A 9,776-nucleotide genomic window follows, 5' to 3' on the forward strand; every position below is an offset into this window, starting at 1 on the left:
GGCCGCCGCCGCCCCCTCCCCCTCCCCCCCCGCGGCCGCGGTGCTGCGCGGGGCGCGGGACCCGTCCGGCGGCCGGGGGGCCGCGGCTCTCCGGGCTGGTCTCCAGCCGCGCTTATTCATGCTGCGGGCGCGGGGCGGGTTTTGCAAGCGTATCGGTGGTCGCCCCAATGTGGCCGGTGGCATCGCTGCGCGCGGGCCCGGGGGCCGCTCTTTGCCCCGCTCAGCGCGGTGGCGGGAGCGGCCGTGCAGGGCCTCGGCGCTGTGCGGGCCTGGCCGCCGGTGGCCGGGGCTCGGCGGCGTGCGAGGGGTGCAAGGGCTGTGAGATGTGCGAGGCGTGCCAGGGGTGCGAGGGGTGTGAGATGTGTGAGGCGTGCAAAGGGTGCAAGGCGTGCAAGGGGTGCGAGGGGTGCAAGGGGTGCGAGGTGTGCCAGGGGTGCAAGGGGTGTGAGGCATGCGAGGCGTGCAAAGGATGCGAGGGGTGCAAGGGGTGTGAGATGTGTGAGGCGTGCAAGGGGTGCGAGGCATGCGAGGTGTGCAAGGGGTGTGAGGCGTGCCAGGGGTGCAAGGGGTGAGAGGCGTGCAAGGGGTGCAAGGGGTGTGAGATGTGCGAGGCGTGCCAGGGGTGCGAGGGGTGTGAGATGTGCGAGGCGTGCAAGGGGTGTGAGGTGTGCGCTGCCCCTGCTCCCGCCTGCAGCCTCCAGCCAGGCCGGTGCCCCATGGTGGCCAAGGCGCGGAGTCAAAACGCTGGGGCACCGATGGCTTTATTGCTGTCTCTGCTGGTGTTCGCTAACGGAGGTGCCAAGCGCTTGCCCCGCAGAACGAGCCAGACCAAACGCTGAGAGCAAGGGCCAAGGGAGGTCACCAAGCCTACGCTGCTGTCCGGGCAGAGCCGCTCTTGGGGCCGAGCGTGGGTGCACGCCGCACGGGAGGGCGGCGCGTGGGGCGCCAGGCTGGGGCATGCCTCCCAGAGCAGTTCCCAGTGAAGCATGCCGACGTGGCCTCCCGGAGCAGTCCCCAACACAGCCGGGCAAGTGGCTTCCGAGCAGGGGCTCTGCAGCAGGGCAAAGGAGCGAGCGGGGCTGTGCTGGGATTTAACCCCTCAGTGCCAGGTTTTGGGTACAGAGATGAGAGAGCCATAGAAATGTTGGCTGGAAGCGACCTCTGGAGGTCTCTGGACCAAACACCCCTCGGAGCGGGGCCCACCGGCACCGGGTCACATCAGCCGTGGCTTTGCCTAGAGGAGAGTTGAAGCCCTCCAGGGATGGGGCTGTGCCACCTTGCCCGGTGACCTGCTGCTGCAGTGCTGCACCGCCTCCTTGTGAAGGAGATTTTCCTGTGTCCAGCCTGACCCTCCCAAACCGTTTCTTTGGCTATCCCACCCTGTTGTGTTGCCTGCGACCACCAAGAACAGTTTGGCTCTGCCCTCTTGGCGACTGCGCTTCAAGGAGACATAGGCTGCTTTAGATCCTCTACACCAAGCCAATGAGCTGCCCCTTCTCRGTCCCGTGTGCCAGGCGCTGGACCCTCTCCTCTACATCTCCGCTGAACTGGGAAGGGGGTCAAAAATTATTAATAATATGGCCAGTATCTCCTTTGCTGATATTTATAGGTAGTTTCACTAGAGAAAGGGGRATGAAGATGCAGCCTGTAGTTAGGAGGAATTCCTGGAAGCCAGGAGGACTGTCCGGCTTGTCCTGGTACCACCCCACCTCAGAGTGGCCAAAAGGCGGCTGCTGCAGCCGACGGTGGAGCAGAGGCCAGGACCTCCTCTGGTCCTCACTGCACGCTTTGTCCGTGCTGTGAACACCACCTCCCTGGAGAGCAGCCTCACTTGGAGAGACAGGGAGCAAACGGGCCGTGGAGAAGGAGCTACAGTCCTCTTTAAAAGCGTCAGGGCTGACAGATGCGGTGGGATAATGGGGTAGGTGCTGTGCTGCTGATTTTTGCTGTGGCTCAGCAGCAGATTGCAAGCTCAGCAGCTCACAGYGCCTCGCCTGGCGCAAGCTTTCCTGCAGCGACGGCCTGCAAAACCTGCACCGAAGGGGCTTCAGGAGGCCGGCGTCGCACAGGGCTCGGGGCCGTCACCAGCGCAAACCCCTCCGTCAYGCCCTGCTGCAACTCTTCCCATGGCCACTGCGGCCACTAACGGGAGCAGCAAGGACCCCGGATTACCGAGACGCTAATGTGGGGAAGAGGCTGCTCAGCTGCTCTGCGAGGCCATCTGTGTGTTCGCCGTGTTGCCTCTCTTCCTATTTATACAAASAAAAACTCAGGATCACAATCCCGCTTGAGCCAAACTACAGGAAACTAGCAGGGCAACATTTTGTACCATCCCAGTCTGGTTCCCCAATAACCTCTCCACGAGCTATTTGCATTTCAATAGCTTTCTGAGCCTCTGGTAATTGCTGGGGGAGGAGGAGGGTAAAAGGCTATTATATTAGAGTTAGATCAGYTTAGCAAGCCTGAAGGCATGAAAGCGGCATCGCAGCAGCTGATGCAACCCGTGACGGAGTATTGTGTGCCGTTCTGTTCGAGCCTGGGGTTTGCACCGGTGTTTGTGAGTGGATTCGTAATGACGACAAAGCGCGTGAGTTTAGCATTTAATTGGCAGGAACACCAGGCAATGCCGCTCTCCGAAGCTGGAGCAGAACAGCGCAGGAGGAGCCAGGAACGTGTTGCAACCACTGAACTGGCCGAAAACCCCAAGCCAGGCAGCGCATGACCCGACCGCTCAGTTCAAAAGAGGCCCGGGGCGGTGTGCAGGGACGCAGCGTGTCTGCAAGGGAGGCTGAGCCCCGCCAGCCGCCAGCCGGAGCCTGGGCACCGGCCAGCCGGTGACTCAGCATCGCCTGAGCGCGGCCGGCGTCCCGCTGTTCTTAGCCGGGCTGCGCTTCAGGCCGGCAGCTCCGCTCCAGCGCAGCGCGTCCAGCTGTTGCGGCCCCGGAGCACGGTGCTGCAGGCCCGGCACGCCGTCCCCAACGCAGCGCGGTGGGCTGCTGCCACCGGGCTAGAGCCCTTTTCTGCTTCTCTGCAAGACGTCGCGATTGACAGATTAAAGCTGTTAAACGGTGGCCTGAACAGCAGTTGGAGAGAAACTTTCCACAGAAAAATATACTTGCTTCCCATTGTGTTTTAACAGGTATTACGCTTAACTCTTCTTGCTGCCTTTGAAAATGCGCTCCTTGTGCTTCGTGTGCTTTTGTCTCTCTGAGGGAAAAAATGTTTAAAGGGAAGGAGAAACACTGATCAGGGAAGATAATGTTGGGTCAAACAAAAATCTGATTTAGAATCCTTTGCTTCCTAAATCTATTCAAATAATTTAGCAGTCTCAGAACATTTAATCCGTTTAGATCTCAGAGCTCCTTGCAGGCACAAATCAATTATCCTTGATAAGTGATGGATACATAGAAAGCATCAATTTACCTGCTACTGAAGTGCTGCTGTTTTAAAAGCAGAATGAGCTGTCATGTAGCAATGCATAGCCCTGCTACACAGTTATCTGTAATGGAAAATGAAAATACTATACACAATTTGAAATGAATGATTTCAGAGGCCAAACCACATTCCATTTGTGTCCATCTCCTGCCTGAGATACTGTTGTTTTACAACCCTATTTCCAAATATAACATTTTTTTTAATAGAAATTGGCTAATTTGGGGGTCTTTTTATTTCCGTTATGAAGCTGGAGTGCCTCTGGTCAGATTTTCTAAATACTTTGTTTTTTTAAGTCTTGATTCTTGGAGTTATGATTCAAGTGGTTCCTTTAAAAAAAAAAAAAAAAAAAAAGCTGTGCTATGAGAGGGCAAGGCTACAAATAGCCCTCGGCCAAGGCTGCCTTGGGAACCTTGTGGTCACAGGGCTTGCAGGTGCTCCTCGCCTCGCTGTCACGGCTGCGTTGCAGGCCAGGCGGCCAGGGTAAGTCCCCATCCTGCCCGCCCGCTCCCGCGCCAGAGCTGCGGCTGCAAGACCGCCCTGCCCGGCTGGGGGCTTGCGAACGCCGCCGCCGTCCCGAGGACGGAGATGGGTCTTTGCTTTCCGCCCTGGCCGCGACGCTGGGTTTGGCGCAGCTCCCTGCGGCTGGCCGAGCGCTGCCGCTGCCTGCAGAGCTCGGCTGGCGGAGGACGCGCCGAGCGGGGCTGCTCGTRGTAAACAGGCTCACGCCGCTCCTTGCCGTTCGCCCGATGCCCGGTGCTGCTCGCCATAACGGTGTTCCCGGAGACTGCTCGCTGCCTCCGTTCACTCCATTTCAGAACTGATGGATTGGGGGATATTTGCACCATCTAATTTTAAGTATGTAATTTCTCTCCTAAATTACATGTCTAGACTCCTGCTATAATCAATGGCGAGAGGCAGGTTCCTAATTACAGTGCTCTGAATCACACCCTAAAAGATCCCCTCTCTGTGTGGGAAACATGGGCATGTTAAGCAGGTGCTTAAAATTAGTATGAATATTCCCTGTTGTATGCTCAGTCTGGTACTGCTTCTGCAAACAAATAAAGAACCTCCTCACCTTGCATAAATCAAACACTTTAGCTGCGCTCTTAAAGGAGAAATGTTAGTAGTACGAGGGTGGAAATTAACTGGAGAGTGCATTTATTTTTGGCCAGTCTCCTGGGAGCACCTGCCAAGCATTACCTCTCATTTCAAGCCTGACTGTTCCTGCTGAGAAAGTCTGATGAAGCTTTGAGTCCGGGTCAAGGTGAGTGCCGGGCTCTTCATCAGCTGTCTGTGCCATTTCAGAGGGGAAGAGGAATGAAACCTGAGCAACAGCTTTGGTGTGAGGAACGGCGTGCTCATGCTAGAGAGAGCAGGACTGAGCGGGGACGGGACTGATGGGGTATGGTTTATGTACTGATTAAGTGCACCTGCTGGTCCCTGAGCATCAGTATGCAGTTTTAGAATAAAAATGTGGAATCATAAATTAAGTAGAGAAAATTAATTCTGGCCTTGCCTGCTCTGGGACATCAGCCAATTGCTTCAAACAGGTCTTGCATGCACCTGTTGGAAAGCGGAGTAGCCGACACAGGCCAAGGCGTCTACGTGAAAGGTTTCCGGGAGCCGCGATGGCCGGCGGGTGCACGGTCCCAGGTGCCAGCCGCGGTCCCCAGCGCAATGGCCCGGCGGCGGGAGCAGGGCGTGTGAGGCTCCCCGCACCCCGCTGCCCCCGGCCGGCCTCCGGGAGCGCGCCAGCTCGGCTCGGCTCGGCTCAGCGCAGGGCGCCTCTGCTGACAGGCGTGCGGGCAGGGCCGTTCAGGACCTTATTTTCTCAAAATAACTGTGATCTCAAATGGAAGGGCACTGGGGCATAGGGGCAAATTCACATCTTTTGCAAATGCATTAGAAGCTCATGTTTGTTCTCTGGATTCCTGAAAAGCAGAAAAACCTGGTGTTTTCATTTTTTTAATTTCCCACTAGGGACAGAAATTGCTGGCTGAGAGGCTGAGGTCTGAACCCAAAGAAAACATGTCTAAAGAAGCAGTGTAACTACTTTGGCCGTGGTTTCTATTTTTTCTCAGACTACTCCAGAAGTTTGTAGAATCCAAACGGGGCTAAGGAGTGTAAGGTGACTTTCACTGCATCAATGAACAGCTGTAAAAGAACTTTCCTGCCTCTCCCAGCAGTTAATAACTTCACTGCACACAACTTAGTTTTTCAAAAAGACCTAATGTGTTTTTTGGCTGCCCGAGGACTGGAGAGGAATGTTCATAGTTAGTAACAGGGAGAATTATTTTTAAGGGGAAAAAAACCCAACCCTCTCAAACAAACTTGCTTTCACCAAAATCTTTGTTCTTGTTGCTGAGAGTGTGCAGTATTACTTGCAGTAATAAAATGGTGCATAATGAGGCCTTATTCAGGCTGAGAAGCATGGAAATTTGAGGAGTTGGCAGTGTCAGGCAGCCAAGGTGTCTGCTTGTTCTCTCCCTCGCRCGGGACAGGAGTGATCTATACGGCCGCCTTAGTGTAACGGCAGGGTGGACACTGGCGACGAGCAGATATGACTCAGGGTTGACACTGCTTGGGAGGAAAGTGGGTTTGTTGCCAAAACCTGGACRCTGGCCCTTAGCAAAAAGAGATGACTGTATCTTCTTGGCTCCTGAATCTAAAGGAGACATTTAACACAGCTAAATTGTGCATGTCCCTTGGGAAGAGTTTTGAGGCCAAAACCACTAAAAAACCCAGACTCTTTCATCTAAATACAGTCCTAGGAAATTACCATGGTCTCAATCTAATAGGAACTCTTGTACGATGTTATCCCTCTTCTGTAAATAAGTTTTGCTTGTTTACTGATTGTTCTGCATGTAATGGCAAAGTTCCATGCAATGTAATAGAAATTATATAAAAAAGAGGAAAACTAACGCTTATATAATCCAAAAGAGTTTGAGATTCTTCTTAAATCACTTCTTTAAAACCTGCTATAAAATTTTCTAACTGGGCAGTGATTTTATATTAAATTTTGTAACAGGTTCAAAACCCTATGGAAGAGTGATAATGTGTCTGGTACTTTCTCTTTGACTCTCCTATAAAGGTGAGAGAGTTAAAAAAGTAAACAGTGGAGATGGACAGATTCTTCTCAGGCAGCGCGTAGTTGATCCCTGGCTGGGACCATCCAAGCTCGCTACAGGCTCCTAACACATGCCCTACTAGTTAGATAGATATGAAGTTGATGTTTTTAACTTAGTTCTATGGGAATAGTTTTTTTTATCAAACCCTGGGAATATATATTAAGTGCTATTATATAGGACTTAAATATAGGGAAATCTATAAAATTCGGGCCATTTTCCCGTGTTTTTTGTCTTACTGTGGTGCTGGCTATTGTCCTGCAAGCCGCAATGTGGAATATGTGGTCTGACCCCTACTGGTGGAACTAACGATAACACTAGTCAGTGTGCAAGGGTTCAGTCGAAGTGCTTTATCCGCCTGCAAACCTAGCTGTTGCCACAGGTGACACCGTGGGGCGGATCTCCAGGCGCAGCAGAACGCCAGGGCTGGGAACACAAGGAGCTGGTGGGTGTTTAAGTGCTCACTTAATGAACAGAAAAAGATCTGACACTATTTTGACATATGCTTGAAGTGATTCTGTTTTACACTCGTAACGCTTTGAATTTTTTCCTGTCTTAATTTTAACTCTTTTCCTTTCCCTGCTACTGTTGCTGTGATCGTAATGCTTTTATCSCCCCCTCCCCCAGGTTTTTTAACATCTCAGTGGTTTTTAAGGGGAATTCAGCAGACTTGTTACATTGAGTCCTGGGCCGCAGAAGAGCAGCGYGCGCGCGTTAATAACACACGTGCGCGTGAAAAGAGCAAACCCTGCGCGGCAGAGCCGCCCGACGCCTTGGACAGCCCTTTGGCTGCGTAAGGAGGCTGCAGCGTATGGGCTGCGCGGCCGGCGAAGGCAGAACAGCCCCTGCGCCAGCGCGGGCATCGGCAGCAAGCACCTACGTGCACTCACCCGACCTGACCTTAGTTTTGCTATCTGCGTGTTGTCAGCTCCTGCGGACCTCAGATACGAGCAGAGCCCTGCGGCGTCAGGTGCTACGGGCAGACACAGGGAGGCCTGATCTTTGCGCTAAAGAGATTACCGTCAAAATAGATCCTTATTGCTAGGCAATAATGTAACTACCAAATTCCATGCCCAGACAGAACTCCCATTGATGTCAAAGGTTTTATTTCCACTGAGAAATTAGTTAGCGCTGCAGATTTTGGAATATTATCAACATTAAAACAACAGTCTGGACTATGTTTTCCCTACTGTTGTCATGTGAAACACTTAGGGGTGACTATAAGTGTAAGTGTCTGTTACTCTTTCATTTTGTTCATTTGATGGCAGAATTGCTGTCTGCTCAGTTAATTAATTTCTCCTGCTGGGCTCCGGTCTTTCACACAACACCAGGGGAAAAAAAAAGACGTCTCAGAGAGTGAGACAATGTAGTGTGAACCCACAAAAGTTGTCAGAAGGACCCAGGGGAGGCGAGAGGTTCTGAAAGTGGATTTTATTGTTTAAAAAACGGTCTTCGTATAGACCATAAGTGTGTGTCACACTGCAGAGTCAGTGTTGCATAGCAGATAAATAGGAAGGAGTTTGGTTTGCCCGCTTGGAAATCAATTATGAAATTCTATGAGAATTCACTGTAGGCAAGTTGCTCAGTGGCTGGGAAGCTGTTTCTATCCCGTTCAAAGCTGTCAGGCCTTTTTACCGTTGGGGTGAAGTATGTTGCTATCTCCTGCAGCTCCACTGTGGGAACTTAGTCTGTTATTTGGACTTGGTTAATGTTTCTGCCATGGCCAGGCTGTGAGGTGTTCCTTGGGGAATAACACTGATGATAATTAGGTTTTCGCTCCCCAATCTTGAGCCAGCTGCAGAAGTGTAAATATTGTTACTGCTGTTTTGCAGGTGAGGGGAAGATGGGTGGGAAGAAACAGGATTTGCCCAGAGAATTTGGCCTTGTGGCAGCTCCATGAGCTGACCAGTTTGCAGTGATGGGTGATGTGGGAGAGGCTGCAGAAAACACCCCATGCCTTATCGCTGCTCTGAGAGAGGGTGGTGGACTCCAAAGTGCCAGCTGTTTAACCGCATGCAGAACGACACAGGCTTTCATTCACGTGTCTTTAAGCTGTTGCACGAGGAGATGTGGTCTGTGCTGAACTCAGACATATGGCTTGCATGTATGTTGAGCCCTGGCTTGCTGGGCTCTCATGTTGCTGTTGCCAGGTGTCCGAGCCAATGCTCACTACAGCTCTTCCCTTCTTAGCATCTCTGTGCAGCTGGGGACAGTGCTCGGCCCCTTGCTCTTGGCTGCAGAAAGACTATAAAATGGTACATCTCATCTGGCATGTTTTTGTATGTTGTGACTCCTTAGGAAAGCTCGGTGCTGTGAGCCTACTGCCTTCCAGATGCAACGTCTACCATGCCTACTACTCCCATCAGAGCCAGCGCTGTCCCCGGTGGGAGTGTTTGCTACATCAAAGCCCTGGTTTGTACTGCAAGCGGATGATTTCTCTGGTATATTTACACTTGTAAGGGAAGATTTYTTTTTTTTTTCCCCTTGTAAATATCACGGCACTTCTGTTGCTTCTGTGCTGGCCCATCTGTGCACCATTTCACTTGTACTGACTCATGTTCACAGAGTAGTAAGAACTGTTTCTAAGTGTTTTAATTTCTGCATTAGAGTGGGCCCATTTTGCTTTTCAAATTAGTTCTTAGGCAGTTGAGTGTTGAGCTTTCTTGTTTCTTAATTATAACTCTGGACTCTATTGGATTGGAATTTATTTTAATAAAGTAGTTTGAGGCCTTTCTTTCAAATTTGTCAGGACTTCCATTCCCTGTTTCTGGAGTGCATTCTCCTCTGTAGTGACACACAAGTTTTGTGCATGACTCCAAATCATTTGGTGCATACCCACTCCAAAACGCTATAACCAAAATCTTTAGTCTGTCGTGAGGTTGCAAGGTCAAATATTCCAAAAAAGGCAATGTTAGATTAAGGTTGCTCATCCATTCAGACCCTTTGTGTTGTGCTATGCTCTTTTTGGTATGTGACCGTATACTCCTTTTCTCCACCTCGGCCTCATTGAGGAACCAGAATAGACAGCAGCTATTTACTGAACGGCTCTTGAATATTTTGCCTTGTCGTTATTGTTCTGTGCGTGCCCAGGGTCAGCCTCATTGCCTGCAATTCAAACCTTGCTCTGGAGGCAGAACTTGATCACAGGCTTTTTCTGTGGCTGCTTCCCCTGTGGCCCCTGAGTCGGTGTGTCTGTATCCTCGCTTTCCCTGGGGG

Source organism: Apteryx rowi, unplaced genomic scaffold (assembly GCF_003343035.1).
Source record: "Apteryx rowi isolate R43461 unplaced genomic scaffold, aptRow1 scaffold_115, whole genome shotgun sequence".
In the NCBI taxonomy this organism is placed as follows: domain Eukaryota; kingdom Metazoa; phylum Chordata; class Aves; order Apterygiformes; family Apterygidae; genus Apteryx; species Apteryx rowi.